The following is a 20,865-nucleotide window of genomic DNA, read 5'->3' on the forward strand; positions in this document are numbered from 1 at the left end:
CAAACTGCAAACAATGTTGCTTTTAAAGTCCTGTGCCTGTTGTTTGACTTGGTGGGGGAGCGCTGTGAGCCTTTCCATTAATCAGGGACTAATTGTATAGGGAACCCCTAGATCGTTACATAGTTCCACCTAATTTATGGTTTTCTCTCCTCTCTCCTTTTCTTTATTTCCCTTTGTCTTTATTTCTGTTAGTCTGTGTATCTGTTTCTCCATATCACTGTATCAGTTGGGGTTCCTGAGAGAAACTGAACCAATGGGAGGGGAAGAGTGTGTGTGTATGTGTGTATGTGTGTGTGTGACTGAGAGAGAGGAAGAGAAGAGGTTTATTTTCAGGAATTGGGTCACTTGATTGTGGGGGCTGGCAAGTTCACAATCTGTAGGGCAGGCTGCAGGCCGGGAACTTGGCAGGAGTCAATGCTGTAATCTTGAGATGGAATTTTTTGTTTTCTGGGAAACCTTAGTTTTTGTTCTTAAGCCCTTCAGCTGAGTGGATGAGCCCCAACCCCATTATTGAGGGCAACACCTTTATTTAAAGTCAACTATTTGTCGACCTTAACAACATCGATGACACACGTCCACAGCAACACCTAAATTCGTGTTTGATGAACCATCTACAACATCCTTGCCAAGTTGACACATGAAATTAACTATTTCAGTCTCTCATTCGCATTTCCTCACTGTGTTTCTCACTCGCACACACACAAATGAGTTTATGAAGCATCATTAATGTTAATGAACTTAAGGTAACGGAGTAATAATCACAATAAAAGCTAGCAGTGATTGAGTACCTATTATGTGTTGGGTGTTCTATTGGATACTTTATGTTTATGATGTCATAGCATACTCTTGACAGTTCCAGAGATTACACAGAGTTAATTTTATTGTATGTGTAAAGAAACGGAGGATCAAAGAGCGGCTAGCTATTCAGGAATTGAGCTCAAGATTCGAACTCTGATCAAGACTCCCTGTTCACGTCCCTTCCTCTGTGTCTTCTTGTCGCTCTAATATTTCCTCCCTTATTGTATCATTGCTTATTTTGCAGTGTTTTACTTGGCTGAAGAATTTGCTATCTCCATTTTTTTTCACCAAGACATGTTATCAGTGCCAGTAGTTTAGGATGCTCACTGAGCAACCTGGGTTTTCACATTAGATAACTAAAAGTAGGATAGGATAGCCATCACTCTGCCAAGCAGACAAGATAGTTTCTGAACTAGGCATGAAAAGTTGTATGGAGGGTCATCTCCCGGTGTCTTCTGGCTTGTTTTTCTCACTGATGGATTGTTTCCTTGTCTTTTGCCAAACCCCTAATGTGCTGGCTCAGCCCACAGATGGATCAGTCACAGTGGATGGGCAGTGCAGCTACAGTTCTGGCGCGTGAGGCTTCAGGTAGTGCCTGGTACTGAATCTGCTGCCAGATTTTCACTAGAAGGAAGGCAAGGCAGCTGTCCTTGGTCTCACTGGAGGAGCTGGCTTCATCTACAGAAACTTGTCCTAATAATATTCTTCCCCTTCATGGTGGCTCCAAGCTGTTGTCTTCCATCTTCCCGTGCCTGGTTTCAGTCACTGCCAGCAGCCTCTGCTAGGCTACTGGCACGTTGAAGTGGGGTTCGACAGACAGAGGTGAGAGCAGCCTGTGAGTTCCCTCTGTGGAGGCTGGCTCCTTCCAGCACAGATTGGAAGCAGTGCCGATGGGTGTTTAAAAATGCACACAGTGGAAGGGCTTGCTTGTTGTTCCAAGGCCTAATTGGAGATGTAGGTTGGCACTTTCCTACAGCTTGGCAAGGAACAGTTTGAATGTTTGTAGATGGTGCTTGCCTCACACCATGTGCCAACTTGAATTCTGGCAAGTTAGCTTCAGTGGGTTTTGTCTTGACAAGTTGGAAAAGTTTCCCAACTTCAGATGACTGTGTGGATCTTTGAGGAGCTTTATGGCTTGCAGGCAAGAGCTGCCCTTTTAAAGGACGTAGACGTTAATATGTTCCTCTTTAATATATTTGGGTGAGTATACTTCTGTGCTCCATTTTATTTTGTAAATGGGCTCCATGGAAGGAAGGAGGGAGGGACAAGAGACAGGTGGATTTGGCCGGGAGATGAAGCCCCTGCTGATGTTGAGGTGCTGACTTATTGAGGCCATTAACTGGTTGATTCTACTGGAATATAACGTGCTGATCTTTGAGTTATTTAAGGATTCTTGCGATGACTTCTTTCTTGACACTCTTTGCTCTTGGTTTTTCATGACATCAGCCCCCTCTGGTTTTCCTCAACTTACAGGAAATAGTTTGCTTTGATTGGCCTCTCTTCCTTGGATACGCCTTAGATGTTGCTATTTTTAATGTTTCTCCTTTAACGCTCTCATCTTCATGTTTCCTGGGCCGCTTTTCACTGATCACTATTCATGTAGCTCCTGTGTTAACAATCCTTATATTACGGTCCTTGGACCAGCAGCATCAGCATGACCTGAGATATTTCCCAAAATGCTTCAACTAAGCCCAAGACATCATGTAGAAAGGAGTGTGCATTTTAGATTTTGATACATACTGTCAGAGAGATTATGTCCATGTGATGGTGTTAAGAGTGCCGTAAGGCATAAAGTAGGTAAGACCCATGTTCCCAATGGATACATTTCTCTTGCCCTTAGGAAATGAAGTATCATACAATAAATTTGGGTTATTACTAGTTAAATGAATGAGAAAGACCCCTCATGTTTGTTCTTTATTTGTCCTAAAAACCTAGGTAGACTTTGGGGAATATGGGAAATTGTATTCTTCCTCTTCCGGCTAGTTTAGATGCAAGGAACCAAGACCCACTCTAATTGCCTTAAGATTTTTTTCTTGTTGTTTTTAATAGTAAGGAAACATTTAAGAAATAGTAAAAAAAAAAAAAATCTTATTTTAGCAGGGCTCATATGAAGTGGAACCAAAATGGTCATATAATCATTCTCTTGTGAGTTGGTCTTGATCAGTTGTTAGGTTTCTGTCCACATTCATTCTTATTCTCTCCTTCTCTTCCCTCCCCCTCACCCCCTTCTCTCTTTCTGTGTCTTCCTCTCTCCCTCTCCCCCTCTTTCATACACATAGGCGTGCGCGCGCGCACACACACACACACACACACACTCACACACACACACAGCTGTATTCTTTTCATCTTCATCTCTTTTCACCTAGCTGCTTCTTTGTCTCTCTCTGAGTCTTTGGCTCCCTATCCACTTTAGTTTGTGCGTTAGTCTTAAGCCTTATGGATTTGCCTATCATTTATCCCTTTTGCTCACTGTATCACCCTAGCAGTTTCATAATTCACATTTCCAGGCTAGGGGGGTCCTGATGGACCAGTACCTGACCACTATATGGCAGGTTTGGTGATCCAGCAGATTCCCTTAGAAAGTGCAATGCATGGAACAGGCCATAGCAGCTGTCTGAAGCAAAGGTCCCCTATCCTTCTTAAATCACCCCATATTTTGGTATTAAATGAAACTTCAGCTCCAGCATAGCATTTCCTACAGGCTAGCTCACCTCATGGTAAATCATTATATCCAAGTCCTGTATGTATTTACTTCCTACAAAACAGCTCTTCTTCAGTTATCATTTCTGTGAAAGCTCCCTGTCCTCCACACCAGCTCTGTGCTTGTTTGTTCCTTCTCCTTCCTCAGCCCCCATCTCTTTTGTATGTTTCCCTTTCTTTTCCATTATTTAATGTGATACTGCCACATTACTTCTTGCCTAGATTTTTAAAAAATATATAATTTCTATTCATCTCTTCATCTGAGTCAGAATAAAATACTTTTACTTTCTTCAATGTATGTACTCACGCTGAGGAAAATTCCTCAAGGGGCCCCATGGCCCATGGATTGAGTACTGACTCCTCTGCTTGACTCGTAAGATCTTCAGTAATGTGGCCATGACTCCCTTTTTCATTTCTGTTGCTCCCAGTTATTTCCCTGTCCTCTCGCTAAATAGGACTAACTGAGTGTTCTTCTCTCGAGCTTCTTGTTTTCTTAGCCCCTGGCCTCTGTTGTTTATTTTTAGAATGTATTTAACTATAACAGTAGAGGATGATGATAGAGATGTAAACACTGGGGCTAGACTAACTGGGTTGGGAACTTGGACAAGTATTCTTTTTGTCTCATTTTCCACATCTGTACAATGGATGTAGCAATAGTATCTACCTTATGATTGTTGTATTAAAACTTAACTCACTGACAGATGAATGGATAAAGAGGATGTGTATATATACAGTGGAGTATTACTTAGCCATAAAAAAGAATGAAATCTTGCCATTTGTGACAACATGGATGGACCTACTGGTTATTATGCTGAAGTGAAATAAGTCAGAGGCAAATATCTTACGATTTCACTTAAGTAAATATGTGGAATCTAAAAAGGAAAACAAATGAACAAACATTATAAAGCAAACAGAGTCATAGATATAGAACATAAATACAGAGATACCAAAGACTACCACTGTATAATATGAAATAGGTTCACTGCCTACCCCCTTTTCATATTATTTATGAGTTTGAGCATCCTGCCTGTTGTTCTTTGAGCTCCTTAAGTAGGAAGATTGTATTTTATCCAAACTTGTGTTGTGGTACATGGTAGGTGCTTAATAAGCATTTGTTGGATTGGATTATATCTAGAATACGCTTCAGCTGAAATACTGTAGTAACTTCCATCTGTCCTTATAACTGTAAATATTCTAAGAAAGTGGTGTAATTCTTTTTCCCTTTTTATTTGTTTGTTTGTTTGTTTTTGGCTATACTCACAGTATGTGGAAATTCCAGGGCCAGGTCTCCAATTTGCACCATAGCAGTGACAAACGCCAGATAATTAACCAGCTAGCTAGGCCACCAGAAAACTCCAGTAGTATGATTCTTAAAACTAGGTTTTAAACTGAAAATAATGGTCATTGTCATACCAGTGTACTTGCACTTAAGTATAGTGTATTGGTTAACTAATCAGAATAAAAAATAACTAGACATGAATCTGAATCAGAACTTGGTACACTTTTTCTGGGCAGGACCAAAAGTAAATATATTTGACTTTCCAGGTCATATTATCTTTGTCAAAACTATTCACCTTGGATGTTGTAGTCACATGTGCAATGAGGCCATTTGTATCACGGTCATGTAAATGAGTGGATATGGCTGTGTACCAGTAAAACCTAATTTTTGCCCCCCCCCAAAAAGTGGACTGTAATTTGCCAACACAGACCTATATCATTACTATGTAGACCACTCAGTGTTTTGCAGTGCTTTTGGCTGCACAAGTTCCATGCGCTGAATCCAAAGGAAGAAGAGCCTGTCTTCATGTGTTGGTTTTCTCCTTAGGTGTAAGGATGCCTTTCCCGGAAGACCTCAGCAGATCCCTGACATGTTTAACAGCCCCGAGGTGTATCACACTCTCACACTTAAATTGGTCACTGACAGTGAAATGGGACTACCGTGATCGGCCCAGACACATAGGGACTCGTGTGATTGGGGATGGGGCCTGCCTGACCGCATCAAGTGGGCACGTTGATGTGGCCTTTTGAAATGAGAACCATTGAATTGTACATCCAACGTCATGTCTTAGTATGTTGTCGTGGTAAGTCTTCACGGGTGTGAGGTTTCTTTGGTGTCCATCTTCAGACTTGACTTAAATTATTCTTGTAACATAAATAGACCTTTTATATTAATGAATACGATGACGCTGCATGACCAGACCTGATTTGTATTGTGAAGCTTTAGGTTTTCCATATGCTTTTTTGCTCATTTTGGTACCCACAGGTAGGCAACACAGAGAAAACGGCTGTCTTCTCATTAAAGGAAATGGTTCACCGTATGCCTTTCTTCTGCTGCTTGAGAAGGGGAGACCAATCAGAAATAAAAAGGGACTAGGTCCCTCTCATACTTGGTAAGGGCAAGGGAGGGAACCTCCTAGTATTTATCGACAACTGTTGATGAAACAGTTTGCTGCCCATCTTATTATAAAGAGAATTCTCTAGTGCATAGTGTTGAAATGTTTTAGTTTCTAAATTAGACTTAGAGCCCTTTGGCCTAACTTGAGAATGTTTTGACGGCCCTTTGGTTATTATAGCAGGACTTGGTCTCTCAGGGGTCTGGGATGGAGCTAATTATCCCAGTCATTTCTGGTAGAAAGGGAGCCGCTACGCCTTGTCTGAGACTGCATTGTCATCCTTGTCCTGGGTTGTGTGGGACCGTGATACAAATGGCCTCACTGTTTTTCTGTCTGGCTTTTCTGCAGTGTAAAACTATCCTCTAGCAACTACAAAATGCCTTTCTTTTACTCGTTGAAAGACTTCAGGGAAGAAAGAAGTGGAGAGAGGGCTGTGAGGGAAAAGAAGCCATTAACGGGACATGTTTCCTGTCCCTCTTCAGCCAGAGTCTAATCTTGGATGATGGTATTCTCCAGCGTTTATTGTGAGGGCATTTGAGAAGGCCTTCCCCTCAGTCCTATCTCAGTTTACACTCTATAAAATTGGATTAGACAATGTTAATTCAATTAATGACTGTACTGAAAGTTTGTCTCCGTGTGCAGTGAAAACACTAGGACAGCCTCTAATAATCTATGGATTTAATGACTGCAACTTTGAAGAGTGTTAAGCTAAAGTGAAGTTCAGAATGGCTTGTTAACTGGGTTTATTAGCTGTTGACCTTCCCTTTCAGCATAATAGTGGCAGTCAGACCGAAGAGAGCTCTAACGTCCTGATTAGCATTTATCTAAAGATAGGCTGCTGCCTGTTCCACAGTAAATTAGTTCAATCAGCCATAAAGAGCTTGAGAAACATTTTCAGCTTTATAAAAAGAATTAGATGTTAGAACAGTTCATCTGCCATAGTGCAGTGAAGATGGATTGAGCCCCCGAACATGCTCATTTGAAGAAGGCGCTTTGAGGATATTGAGTAATTGAACAGATTTCCCCGCAAGATTGATCAGGGGCTCTGGTTTCCCTGTACAAGAGTGATGCCCTAATTTTTGCCTTCTCCTAAGAACTCCACATCTGCTCCTATTTCCGTGTGTTCGTTCAGTGAAGCTGAAAACCCGTTTCTTTAGCACCAGCTATACACTGTGTATCACTTAGAAAATAAAAGAAACAGTCTGGTGCTCACAGAGAGTCTCTGATTTGATTGAGAAGAAGAAAACCAAACTAAAACTTGAAAAGCATCACTCCCACTAACACCAGCATAAGGTAACTGAAGAGAAGAAACTGTATAATGACAGCTGGCACTTTTTAAAATACAGATCATCTTAAAAAGTGAAGCATATTTGTCCAAAGAAACAAGATAGTAGTCAGATAATATTTCTGATCCAAGTCTTGGCATCAACTAAGTTCATCTCATAGTGAGTCATAAAAGTAAAGAAGCAAAAATTATAAACCTTTCTAATCATTTAAAATCTTAAATTATGACCCGGGTCTTTTTTTTTAAGGCATAAATGTACTGTACAATTGATTTTTATGAGGTGCCCCAATGTACTATAAAGTATACACAGAGCACATAAAATTCTAACTCTCCTGTATCATAAATTTGACCTCACTGAAATGAATAGGCTTACTCTATGGCAAACACTAATGAAATATTTAATTAACAGTCTCTCCACTCATCTTTTTAGGATTTAGAAGGGCTTCCTGGGGACTGTTTTTGTGGCCAAGGTTTTCACAAAACAAAAGAATAAAACCTTTCCATGAAAACAAATGTATTTTTTCTCTTGGTAAATATTTCAATAGAGACAGCTAGTTTATAATTAGACTGATGAACTTGAATCTGGATTTTGTCCCCAGACCTGTGATCATCCTTTAAAAAAAAGCTATTCATATAGTTAAGTAAGTATGCGATGACCTCGTTCAGACTTTCTCTTGACCCCACTGGCCTCTGGGTACACACAGAATATGAGTGTCCTGGCAGCTCCCTCAAACCAAAGCTTTGGTGTACTTTGTGAGGAAAGAGTTGCAGTGTTGCTGAGGACAAGCTGTAGGGCTGCAGGCTTCGTGGACTCTAAAGGACCATCTAAGGGAGTCTCCTCTCAAGCCATCCTTACAATTCCTGTATTGGTTTACTTTTATTCCAAGAAAAGTTGTCGGGAAGCCATGACTAAATGAATAGATCAAGGCAACTTAAAAAAAAAAAAAAAGAAAAAAAGAAAATATATGCTAAGTAAAAGAAGCCAGGCACCAAAGACCACATATTATGTGATTCCCTTTATATTGAAATGTCTAGAAAAGGCAAAATTGAAAGAGGTTCGTGGCTGTCTAGGGCTGAGGAAGATGAATAGTGACTACTAAGGGGTGCAGGTTTCCCTTTGGGGAATAATGAAAACATTCTAAAATTAGTTTGTGGTGATGGTTGCACATCTATCTGAATGTACGAAGACCCACTGAATTGTATACTTTAAAACCCACTGAACTGTATCCTTTAAATGGTTGACTCATATCTTCTGCAAATCATGTCTCAGTACAGCTGTTATTTAAAAAAATAGGTACTTCATTTCATTGAGTTAAAGAGTATGACCAAAAGGTAAATGATTTTAAGCATTGAACATCTCTTTTCACGTGAGGATATGTATGTTTGTACAACTGTAGTATGTGTTATCCAAGGGTGAGCCATGTTGTGCTAGCTGTGATGTGTACATGAATTGTAGAGAAAAAGGGAAGGACCTTTTAAATGACAGGGTATCATACCTTGGGAAGCCGTGTGGTTGGAGCAGGGTCTCTGTGGCTCCAGGGTGGCAAGTTTGGTTGGAGCCTGTGAATTCCAGAGAGATTGGTACTTCTTGGTAGAGAAAGAAGTACAGCCCCATGGCAAGAGGGTTTAAGGAGAAAGACTGTTGCAGGGGGTGATATGAATTATTTTAATTGTCGGTGGAAGCCTAGATGTGTGCAAAATGGAGAAACTAAAACAAAACAAAAAGAGTCCTTTAGATTACATGTGGAGGAGGTTATTGGTATCTTAGGGCCGTTATGGTGGAGAACACAGAACTGAAGAAGATGCGTGTAGGTTTTCCTTCAGCTGTTTGGTGTTTACCTAGTGCCTTCTGAAAAAGCATCGCTCTGTGACGTGTAACATTCCCAGAGAGCACTAGATAAGGAATTAGGAAATCTGGCTTCTAATCCAACTCTGTCTCTTCCTGTATTACACTTAATGGGTAACTTTTTTTTCTCCCTCTTACCGGAAAGGGTTGCACAAGGATCAAATGAGATAGCGTTTACCCATTGCATTGTACTTAATAGGAATGTAACACATATTTATGGAAAAGAGGAAGGGAGGAAGGGAAAAAAGTGCTTAGGAAACCATATAACAGTATATAATTTAAGAGATTGGCCTTACTGCCTTATTTTTCTGGCCAAGTTTGCAAAGATTGCAAGAGCAAGTAAGAATTACAGCACTAGTACTCTAGATGCCAATGGACATCATTGCTGTATTTGGTCATTCTGTGGTGAATTTGAAGTTGCTTTTAGTTTTACTTACAGTCCCATACCCAGTGACAGTTTTGACAATTTTCTTTCTTTCTTTCTTTTTTTTTTTTTTTTTTTTTTTTTTTTTTGTCTTTTTTGGTCAGTAAACAAAGTTTGCATTATTTATTTATTGTCTTTTGTCTTTTTAGGGCCGCATCTGCTGCTTATGGAGGTTCCCAGGCTAGGGGTCAAATCGGAGCTCTAGCCACCAGCCTACGACGCCATAGCCACAGCAACTCGGGATCCAAACCATGTCTGTGACCTACACCACAGCTCATGGCAACATCGGATCCTTAACCCACTGAGCAAGGGCAGGGATCGAACCTGCATCCTCATAGATGCTGGTCAGATTGATTTCCACTGAGCCCTGTTGGGACCTCCAACAATTATTGATGACTGACAGGATTGGGGATAGAAATTAAGCTTGTAGTTGGATGGATTGGTCTCCTTGTTGTGACTAAACTCTGCTGTGTGTAAGTCAAAACAAACGTTGGTAGTTACATATGTGTCTTGATGATGAGTGTTGGAACAATCCTGCCTTTGATGACACACTGGCCTTTAGCTTTGAGAGTATCGTTCCAGTGAAACAAATCACTGCTGTCTGTGGCACCTAACAATTCTCTCCCCAGTGGAAAATATGAAAACAGACTGTTAGTATTCTTGATTCCTGTTTTCTGCCACCCACTAAAAAAATTTCAAACTCATGTGGAATGCTTTTGATGCTGTGAATTAGAGGCCTTCTGTGAGGACTTCTGCTGCCTGTGAAGTTCTTGTTGTTTTCCTTGTAAACCCCTTTCGCCAAACAGAAAAAGTTTGCAAGTGACTTTACCCTCTCTAAGCTTCTGCTTCCTCCTCTGTAAGTGGGGGGAATGATGGTGTTGGCCCCACGGAGGTCGGAGATTATGGAAGGTGTAATACATGCCACACAGAATACGATCATTTCTGGGGGGGCTACTGGGTCAGTGGTACCTGAAAAGGAGATAGGGTGGGTCTGAGGTATTGATGTTTTTGTCTGTTTGAGTTTGTTGTGCCTTATTTTTGTCCAGACTTGCCATATTACAACTTCAAGATTTTAAAGACCTTTGTGAACCCTATTCTCGAAAGTTATGTGTATGTTTGTAGTTTAGTATAAACAGCGCTTATTAAGAAATCTGAACTTGAGTGTCAGCTGTGAGATCTTAAGTCACTACATTGTCCTTCCCTCATGAAATGAGGACATGGGACCAGCTGGTCCCAATTCCGAGATTATATAATGACATGTCTTCATTGTACAGTTTCTTATTCTTCCTTATTTCCTCTTACCACATGCTTTGTCTTTCATCTTTCAGCCTCTTTCTACCCATCTCCTGCAGTCCTTCTTCTATCCATCCTTTTATACATCCTAAAAATTGTCTCAGTAGACATGAAGGAGGCAAGCAGTGTTTTAGGAGCTGGATATATAATGTTGAAAAACACAGGGTTCCAGTACTAATGAAACAAAATATGGTGGTAGAAGCACCGATAAAACCAGTAATAATTACAAAATATGGTAAGTCCTCTCACAGAACAGGAGAGGATACTGTGAGTGGAAAAGCAGGCATACCTGACCCAGTTTCAATGTCTTTTCTCAAAGTGAATTTCCAAGGGCTAGAGGCCTGGCCAGGGGCTGTGTGAGAGGAAGAGCAGAGCAGCCAACAAGGGCCCAAGGCGAGATGAGATGAGCCACTTGCAGCAACTAGAGGCCAGTGTGGCTGGGAGGGTGGTGAGTTAGGGAGAGTTTAATAAGAGTGAGTGTGGAAAGGCATGCCCTGTTCAAACCAAGGTAAAGATTTTCATTTTAAGTTCAGTAGAAGGCTGTGATCAATTTTCAGTGGTGACAAAATGGGACTCCTATGTAAACTCAGAACAATTCAAAGCTCCTTTAAAAATACAGTTAAATTTTGCATAAATACATAATTCCATATAGAATAGTGTACTGTGCCTAAAGAGAATACAATTTTATGCTGGGCAGAGGCTGTCCTGTGACCCAAGTTTGCACATCACTGTTGTACTTCCAACAGAGGAGAGCCCCTGGTTTCCTAGAATTTCCTGCCTTGTTTTTCTTCTCTCTGCCCCACTCTGATTCCGCCCATCTCTTTTCTCTGCATTTGATCACCTCTTCTCATCAGCCCTTGATCCTTGAAATGCTGTGAGAACAACGGTAATAGTCATCAGTAGAGCTTCAGATGGCAGATGTGCCTTTGGCCTATGGTTCAGTGACTCTAGAGGGCTGGAAATTGCAGATGCGTTAGAACAGAGAGGCTGTCACAGTATTCAAGAGGAATGCCTCTTCTAGGAGAAATTCCAAAGCCAGTCAGCAAAACCGATGTCACTGCCACAGCAGGTGCAGGCACTGAGGCCTTGACGGAGCTGACACAAATCAGAATGTTCCTGTTCATCCCTGTGCAGATCAGTTAAATATTCTTTGCAAGTGGGTTCATTCGAGGCACCACTTATGGTGACATTTGATGGGGATGCAGAGAAGCAAAAGGTATAAAAGACAAATGGATTCTTTCCCTGTAAAACCTTAATCTAATTGGGTAAACAAGCCATGCACCTTTGAAAAGTCATTTTGGATGTAGTCCAGGTAAATATTTTACCGGTTATTTTTAAAATCAAAAGTATTTTAAATGAGGACAATTGAAGAGATCATATCTAGAATAAAATGCTGTAGAATGTCATTTCTCGGAGTGTGGTCCATGAATTTTTATTACCGGTCCCCGACTGTCTTTCTGTTTATTTGGTGAGATCATTTTGATTATAGAAGCATTGTACTGATTTCGGGATTGGGGATCAGGGAAGGAAGACTGTATCCAGGCTCTTTGACTTTGACCAGAGGTAATGAAAGGAAAGTGAACCAAAAACCTCCGTCATCCCCTCGCACAGGGGCCTGGTATTGCTGTGCAGAGTGAGAGCTGGCATAATCTCAGGGCAGTCTGTCGGAGCAGATTCTGAGGTCTACTCCCTAGCATTCCCTGCCACAATCCTTGCCCCTAGTGAGCCCTCAGATACACTAGGCTTGGAGCATTCTGTAGGTAGAGGACAGAAAGGGCTCATGGATGCCCCTTCACTTCTCCTATCCAGACTGGTGGGCAGACCGAGGAATATAATAGAAAGTGACTGATGGAGATAGATTTAGGACGACCTGAAGGTGGTGTGAAGCCTGTATTTTATGCCGTGATCTCACATACACCTGCAGACTCACGTCAGTGGTTTTTCCCTCAAAGGTGGCAAGAACACCTCTCAGGTGCGCTCTGGTCCCATCCCTTGAGCTGCTTGTATGCTACCATTGACATCTTCCTTCTCTGGCAACTGTTCCTTTACAAATTGTCAACTGGAAACTTACTACTCTTCTTTTAGCCCAAACTGGAAATACCTGGAGACAGAGATATTTTGATGTAATGGGTAAAAGCATTGGCATTGAATTAGAGAGTTCTGGGTCTGAACCCTGGTTCACTACCTCCTGGTCATGTCTCAGTGTTCTCATCTGTGAAATGAAGCTAATAATGTTTCCTCCTTGGTGTTATTATAGGAATTAATAATATATTGCCTGTAAAATCTTGAGTACAAAGCCTGGCAGATATTAAGCACCTAATAAGTATTAGTTTTCAAAAATAGAATGAGACTTGCTTTCAAGAACTTACTCTGTAAATATTCTTTAGCACTTCTCCCACTTTTCCACCTCAGTTTTATTTGAACTAAAGCCGACCTGAAGAGTAGTAAGAGAGGAAACCAAGAAAGCAGGGCTGAGGTAGTTAGTAGAGAGCCTTCTTTAGATTGGATGTCCTGAGCAATGCTGTAGACAGAAATAGTCCTGACAGGTGGGTCTGGAGTGCCTTGTGGTGCAGAAAGAGTAAAGACAGCGTTCATACACCAGGAGGCTCTTGGAGTAATCCAGGGAGTTACCTGTGGCCTCGCCTCCCTTCGACTTGGAAACCATGTGTTACTGATCATCTGCTGGTCTCTGGAGCCCAACCCACCCAATCATTAACGCGCTACAGCATTTTCTTCTAGATGTGATCTCCTCAGTTGTCCTCATTACTGTGCAAAAATGATGGATTGACTAGAATATATTTTCTTTTCTGATAACTTTTTGGTTTTCGAAGAAAGAACTGAAAAACGTTGATAAACACATCCACAAAGATCGCTGCCTGCGCAGTTCTGAAAATGGATACTCTCCAGTCAGGTATAACCGGTCAGATGCAGCGAAAATGTGACCCATGACTTATGCTGTAAGCCCTCTCTTACCAGATCATCTTTCCTAATTGTGCAAATTATTCAGGCTTTTGTTTGTTTGTTTTCATTGATTAAATGTGACGAATATAACATTTCAGTTCCGTGGGAAAGTTAAAGGGGCGAATATTTATAATAATGATTCTGGCACCACTGCCTATAAATGACTTTGGTTTAGCAGTCCGCATGGTTCAGAGCTAAAACCATAGGTTTTGCTGTCAGGCAGACCCAACTGAAGCTCCATGTCTTAATAGCTCTGTGACCTTGGGAAGGTTCCATCACTTCTGAGCCCCAGGTCCCTTATTTCTAACATGGAGTTATGATATCCTTATAAGATTATTATTAAAATTGGTAACAATATAAAAAAAGTCCCCTAGTGCAGTGCCAGGCACTGCTATGTGCTACACCAGTCTTAACCCATTGTCGTCATTATTTCAGTCGCCTTTATTTGACTCAGGTGTAACAGGGCTTAGTGACTAAGGGAATTCATACTCCAGCAGTAAATTCATCCTGGAGTGAATTTTGAATTTCCTACAATGATAAAATTTCAGGAGTTCCCGTCGTGGCGCAGTGGTTAACGAATCCGACTAGGAACCATGAGGTTGCGGGTTCGGTCCCTGCCCTTGCTCAATGGGTTAACGATCCGGCGTTGCCGTGAGCTGTGGTGTAGGTCGCAGACGCGGCTCGGATCCTGCATTGTTGTGGCTCCGGCGTAGGCCGGTGGCTACAGCTCCAATTCGACCCCTAGCCTGGGAACCTCCATATGCTGCAGGAGCGGCCCAAGAAATAGCAAAAAGACAAAAAAAAAAAAAAAAAAAAAAAAATTCAGATTAAGAGCTTCTTATCATGGCTCAGTTCTAATGGTTTATTTTATTTTTTTTTTAGTTTTTTTTTTAATTATGAAATTTTATTTTTACTTTTTACAGATTAATGGTTTATTTTTAATAGTGAAATTATTTCAGGAGATTTTCCCATCCCTGCGTATTTCTTATAGTTCAGGAAAAAAACTTCAGGTTAATTTATTGTGCACTGAACATGCGCATGATGTGAGAGAGTTGATTATTTGAGATATTGACTTGACTGATCCAATATAATAATTGACGAATTTTCACTCGGTGCATGCTGAGTGCTAAATCCAGTCTTGTTGGACACCGAGAAATATCCAAACATCATTCTTTCTCTCAAGGGACTCAGAGCAGAACATATGTGAATTTTTCAGAGGATGGGTGGTATAGCAGTATGCAGTGAAACAAACATCTAAACAGTATCTCTCCTCTCACACTTAGAACTTAGTTGATTTTATGAAGCAGGGGGCGCTGGTGGAGGGTAGCTGACATTGTGTCCCCCCCCCCTTTTTTTTTCTCATTACTACTTTTCTGAATGCCTTTAAAAATCTCAATTTACTTTTAAAAATATAATGCAGGGAAAAATATATTTAAAGCAAGAGTTGCGGAGCGATTTTCTTTCTAAGTTTTTGGCACTTTAGGTTTCTCATACATGTTAATATTAGTACTCTAAGCATGACCTTTTAAGAAATCTATCATTGAGACAAGAGACTTGAGCAGGAAATAATGTATGGTCAAAGCAGCTTTGAATGTTGTGTCTTTTAGAGCAGCTGGGAACTTTCTGTTTTAAAAGTGGTCTGTCTTTACCCAAATGACTTAAAAACATAGGTCCAGACAAAAACCCCACACAGAGTATTTATAACATCTTTTTTTTATTTTTATTTTTTATTTATTTTTGTCTTTTTGCCATTTCTTGGGCCGCTTCCACGGCATATGGAGGTTCCCAGGCTAGGGGTCGAATTGGAGCTGTAGCCACCGGCCTACGCCAGAGCCACAGCAATGTGGGATCCGAGCCGCGCCTGCAAACTACACCACAGCTCACGGCAACGCCGGATCCTTAACCCACTGAGCAAGGGCAGGGACCGAACCCGCAACCTCATGGTTCCTAGTCGGATTCGTTAACCACTGCGCCATGACGGGAACTCCTATAGCATCTTTATTTTTAATTGCCAAAACTTGGATGCCCTTCATTCAGTAGGTGAATGGCTAAATAAACTGTGGCAGTCCAGCCAATGGAATATTATTTGGTGCTAAAAAGAAATGAACTGAAAAGCCAGGAGTTCCTATCGTGGCTCAGTGGAAACGAATCTGACTAATGTCCATGAAGATGCAGGTTCGATCCCTGGCCTTGCTCGGTGGGTTAAGGATCTGGCACTGGCATGAGCTGTGGTATAGGTCACAGACTCAGCTCGGATCCTGTATTGCTGTGGCTGTGGCGTAGGCCAGCCACTACAGCTCCAATTTGACTCCTAGCCTGGCAACCTCCATATACTGCAGATGCAGCCCTAAAAAGACAAAGAGAAAAAGAAAAAAAGAAAAGCCATGAAGACACACAGAGAAACTTTAGGTGCATTTTACTAAATGAAAGAAGCCACTCTGAAAGAAGTCATATGTACTGTCTGATTCTAACTATATGACATTTTGGAAAAGGGTAACTATGGAGACAGTATAAAAGCTAGTGGCTGCCAGGGGTTGGAGGGAAAGAGGGGATAAATTGGCAGAGCACAGAGGATTTTTAGGGCCATTAAACTACTCTGTACAATATCACAACGGTGTATCCATGATTATATATTTGTGAAAACTCAAAGATACACAGCACCAAGAGTGAACTTTCACATAAATGATAGACTTTGGGTGATAATGGTGTGTCAGTATCCATTCATCTGTTGGAACAGACATAACCACTGTGGTGCAGGATGTTGGTAGTGGGGGAGATTGTGGAGTGGGGGGCGGTGGGCGAGGGTATATAGGAACTCTCTGTACTCTTAGCTCAATTTTGCTGTAAAGTTAAAAGTACTTTGAAAAAAGTAAAGGTTATTCATTTTTTTAAAATGATCTGATTGCTTTGGAGGTCAAGCAAACCCTGTAAAGAAGGTGGTTGGTTTATCACATGCTTTCCCTATAGATGCAGTTGACTGAAGTGTAACACATGATAAGGTTCAAAACATGTGCTTAAATAACAGCCGTGTTACAAAGGAAGCGCACATTTTACAGATGTTGCTGGACTCTCAAGGCGCACTGGCTTGGCTATCAAGCTGGGTTCTAATTTCTTCTGCCACCAAGGAGCTTTGTGAGCTTGGGACCATCCTAGAACCTCCCTGGCTAAAATCGTAAGAGAAGAGGAAAGGCTACCAATGGTACTTTTACATAATTTTCTTTGTTGGGGCGGCTGGACTTGGTGAGATGGGCGTCCCCCTGGGGCACAGTTCTCATGCTTCAGGCCAGTTGCTTTCATAGCTGTTACTTGTGTGTGTGTGTGTGGAAGTAGAAGTGCACAGGACAAGGTGATCTCTACAGCTTTTTCCACCTCTCCAGTCATTTATTTATGAGGTGTCAGTAATAATCTGTGACCTCTATTAGCATTTCTGATTTGTAAAGAAAGCAAGCCATATGTAAGTGTAGAGTGATCCCTGGAAAGGTAGAATAATTTCTCCCGTTCCCCCCTCCCCTCAAGCTTTACAAGGAATGAAAGAATATGAATTAGCTTCCTCTAGTGATAAAACTGCAGCAATTTTCAGGCAAGAGAAAAACAGGTTCGTAGCACCATCTACAGGCTACTCAAGAGGAAAACTGTGTGGCTCTTAAATGCGAAGGATTTGTGGAAAAGGGAATAAAAAGACTCATAGTTTCTCTTTTGAATGTGTTGTCTATAAAACTTATTTAAATATTTTCTTCCTCATACTAAGAAATGAGTGTCTCCAAGGTAGCCTGAACCAGGAGAATATTGATGTGCTTATTAGCTTTGTGTTTTGAATTCAGATCCCCATTTCATTCCCTTGCTTCTGAAAAAAATCCCTCCCTTCCTCTCTCTCGCCCTTTCTCTTCTCCCTCCAGCTCCAGTAATGATAAAGGGTGGTGCTATGACTATGAAATTCATATGGATTACAGCAGGTTGATTCATAATAGTTCACATTATAAGACCTGAGGCATAAAGCCTGCCAGCCAGGGACATTTTATTTTAGCTCTTCTGTATACTCAAAGGATTCATTGCATCATTTACTTTCATTCATAGAGGAAAAGTAAATGTAGGCATTTTTACGTTGTTCATATGTATGTATTTTTTTTGTTTGTCTTTTTAGAATTTTAGATGAAGTTGATATACTGCCTCTTTGGTTCGAGATGGTTTCTGAATCTTTTCTGTCCCCAAGACTCTGGGATTCGATATTCAGAAATAGTTTGGGACATGGATTATTATAATGGGATCTGCAAAACTTATAATTATGGTATCATAGAGGTAGTATTTTCTTCCCCAGGCCCTCCAGTTTCTTTATGTTAGTTTTATTTTGTTTTCCCATTGGCAAACTGGTATCATCATTTTTGGCGACCTAGGAGATTTGATTGGATTGTGACTGTGTTATAAAGTATTCACGGTATTAGCAGAATCACAATTTTCTGTTAGAAATAGTCTGTTAAAATTAACTTAATAATGGCCTCCTTGTAAATTGTTGGTGGAATTGCCGTTTCATTATACTGTGTTTGTTACTGGCAAGTGGTTAAGAGTTTCTGGAATGCCCAGACATAAAGCATTAAAAACCGCAAGGAGGAGTTCCTGTCGTGGCTCCGCAGTTAACCATCCTAGCATCCATGAGGTTGCGGGTTCGATCCCTGGCCTCACTCAGTGGGTTAAGGATCCAGCATTGCCGTGAGCTGTGGTGTAGGTTGCAGACAGGCTGGGATCCCGCGTTGCTGTGGCTCTGGCGTAGGCCGGCAGCTACAGCTCCGATTTGACCCCTAGCCTGGGAACCTCCATATGCCACAATGCAGCCCTGAAGAGAGAAAAAGACCAAAAAAAGGGTGCAAGAAGCTACCCTCTACAAAAAACCCCCAACTCCCAAAAAAGCACTAAGTGAACATTAAGGTACAAAGATTAGAAGAATATTACTTGAACAATATTATTTCTTATCGAAAAGAGGAATAGAGGAGATGTATTAAATAGAGATCATGCTAAAACTGAAGTGAAATTCAAAGGGTAAGAAAAATTGATGATAAAAATTTTAAGGTAGCTATTGAAACAGATGAGGCAGATAGTATCCAAACTGGCATCAGGAGTGATAATGGTTTTTGAGGTTATGTAACTCAATTGCTAATGGTTTAGGTTGTTGGAAAACTTAGTAATGTTTCCATTTTTTAAAAGCCTCATTATTTTCAATATGTGAAAAAAATTATTATGTGTGAAACACTAGGGCCTTTTTCTGAAGAAAAGTAAAGCACTAGTTCTAATACAAGTAGGAATTTAGACTGAGATGGTGCCTTATATTTCTAGCTAATATTTTTCCCTGTTTTTCTCGCACCAGATGGCACTGTTTAGTTCTATTTCACAGTCATCTTCTGGAAGTTTCTTTGGGAGAATCTGTTTTAGCCCAGGCTCACCAGTGACACTTCTGTATTATGCATGAAGGCTTTATGAATACTTGTAAAAGGCCATTGACTCAGAAATGAAGCTGTTTATTTTAGGTCTTGTGGTTCTTTTTAGTTGCATGTTTGCTGTGAGATAAGCCTAAAAAACTAGCTGTTAGAAACCTAGGTGCTGCTCATGGAATGTGTTTTGCTTGGAGATACACTGCAGCAGTGTGACTTTCAGCATTCTCACAGGCCAGTACAATTATTGACACATTTTGGAATTATTTTATATGTGAGAGTGGACGTACAATCACATGGACACACTTGTTCTCAAAGAATCTTGCAGAGCTTGAAATGGTTCCTGATAGTCTACTGAATTTTAGATTCATCAGATTAAATTAAGAAAATGAAGTTTAAGGAGTTCCCGTTGTGGCATAGCAGGAATGAATCCGACTAGGAACCACGAGGTTGCAGGTTCGATCCCTGGCCTCGTTCAGGGGGTTAAGGATCCAGCGTTGCCGGGAGCTGTGGTGTAGGTTGCAGACGCAACTCAGATCTGGCGTTGCCGTGGCTGTGCTGTGTAGGCCGGCCACTGTAGCTCCGATTCAACCCCTAGTCTGGGAACCTCCATATGCTGCGGGTATGGCCTTAAAAAGGCAAAAAAAGACCAAAAAAAAAAAGAAAGAAAATGAAGTTTAATACAATTTTTCTGACTTGTCTTTTTATTCTCAAGTCCAGTTTAGGAAGAAATGATCATACCTCTGGTGACAGACAGGTCTGAGGCAGGTTCATAGCCAGGCCCCCTTCTTGGCTGCTGATAAAAATAAAACATCTTTCCTGAAAGGTAGAATTAGCTTTATCTCCTAAAAATGCCAGGATCATGTATGGCAGGCCAGTCTCTTGTGATGCTTACTTTTGTCCTTTCTTTAACTTTCTTCTCCCCTTGCCTTTCCTTCAGACACAGTGAACATAACTATGGTACCTTTTTCAACAAGGCTGCTCCTCCATTTGCCAATGTCTTGTATGAGGGGCAATGTGTAGGAAACTGGTGATAAACGAGTGCTGATGAGGCACCTCAACAAAGCGGCTCTCAGCAGAGGCGGAGCAACACCTGCCTTAAGAAGGGACTGCTACTCCCTAGACAGAGGCAAGGGCTTTTGTGGGGGTGGTTGTGGGGAAGTGGAAGCGGGTTTGCAAAAAGAATGGCCTAAACGTTCTTGAACTCCTTGAATTAACCTGTTCGAGCTAGTTTGACAAACAGAGCTGTGCCTGATTATCACTGGGGTCTCCATACACGTCAGCCTGCACATATCCAGCTGATCTCATTGTAATAGTTCTTTCTCTGTGTCTGACGGTGGGTGAGAGGTACTTGGTTTATTTTCAATCAGCTCATTGTTCTAGAATTTAGATTAGTTCCGTCTCACTGTTTTACTTGCAAATTTTGAAGCACATTTAAACCATGCCATTTTCTGAACACCTGTGCCTTGGTCCTAACTGCTCTCCCCTTGCATTTTATTCTCATGGTGGTGATGGGAATTGGTGCTTGGGGTTGGCAGTGGACAGCCTTCTATAGACTGATCAGTGGGTGAACGTAGGAGATATTACTTCCTGTCATTAAAAAGAGAAGGATTAATCTGTGGTACACGCACACACACACACACACACACACACACACACACACACACACACACACACACACACACACACAGGAAAGCATAGCAGCTCTTATCAAACCCTTTCTTCCTGCTATTGGAGAGTGGTGA

At 41.2% G+C, this 20,865-nt stretch overlaps 1 protein-coding gene across 8 annotated transcripts in view; it reads left to right on the plus strand.

The window, feature by feature from the left end:
• Positions 1-20,865, plus strand: part of AUTS2 (activator of transcription and developmental regulator AUTS2) — a 1,184,853-nt gene that overhangs the window by 429,147 nt on the left and 734,841 nt on the right.

Source organism: Sus scrofa, chromosome 3 (genome assembly GCF_054392235.1).
Source record: "Sus scrofa isolate SSC_HxYL_T2T_F1_AM1 chromosome 3, Sscrofa_HxYL_maternal_Yorkshire_Landrace_v2.0, whole genome shotgun sequence".
NCBI classification, from domain to species: Eukaryota; Metazoa; Chordata; class Mammalia; order Artiodactyla; family Suidae; genus Sus; species Sus scrofa.